The sequence below is a fragment of the Octopus bimaculoides genome, chromosome 24 (assembly GCF_001194135.2).
Source record: "Octopus bimaculoides isolate UCB-OBI-ISO-001 chromosome 24, ASM119413v2, whole genome shotgun sequence".
Lineage (NCBI taxonomy): Eukaryota > Metazoa > Mollusca > Cephalopoda > Octopoda > Octopodidae > Octopus > Octopus bimaculoides.
In genome coordinates this window covers 23,786,383-23,787,057 of record NC_069004.1, presented here as the reverse complement: position 1 = coordinate 23,787,057, position 675 = coordinate 23,786,383, and the positions used below count along the sequence as shown (strand labels likewise).

At 27.0% G+C, this 675-nt stretch overlaps 1 protein-coding gene across 1 annotated transcript in view; it reads right to left on the bottom strand.

Annotated features, from left to right (window-relative positions):
• The window catches only part of LOC106878832 (integrator complex subunit 13), a 596,471-nt gene that overhangs the window by 249,595 nt on the left and 346,201 nt on the right, over nt 1–675 (bottom strand). The window lies entirely within an intron of this gene.

Sequence of the window (675 nt, the reverse complement as noted above, 5' to 3'; positions counted from 1 at the left end):
ACATATGTTTCACTATTGTGAGTATTTGCATTCTCTGCAATGGTCTTCATAAGGCAAGAAGATGTTAAGCCACAACGGTTCTTCAGAGGAATAATTTATTACATTATGTTTAGATACGTCAAAAGCTTTATATAGATATACATACATACATACATGCATACATACATACATACACATATTGTTTGTAGTGGTGCATACATTTTATAAGTAGTATTTATGCAAATGTTGACTACTTTCATCACTATTATGTTAAACTGTCGTATATCCAAATTTGACCAAATGCATTGTTTTCAATATTTATTTTTGTTTGTAATAGCTGGTTCTTTTGGTCAAACTATCTTCAGCTGCTTCAGATGCCAAGATATCAAAAACTGTCAAAGTGTAGCACAACGATTTTGCTATGGAATGGTGAAACTATTTTTTCGTTTTCTGAAAAAGCAACGTTTTGGACTTATGTCACTTTTGCATAATAACAACAATATACATATATATATATTTGTATAATTATGATATAATAATATTAAAGATAAAAATTTAAATTTACAGGTAAAAACTCAATGTAGTCGTTTTATTATTTTAATAATTATTACATTGTATTTTTATTATAGTTCTTTTTAGTGTATTTACTTATTAAATTATTCTATATGTGACTGGATTTTCATGGATGAGTTCAGG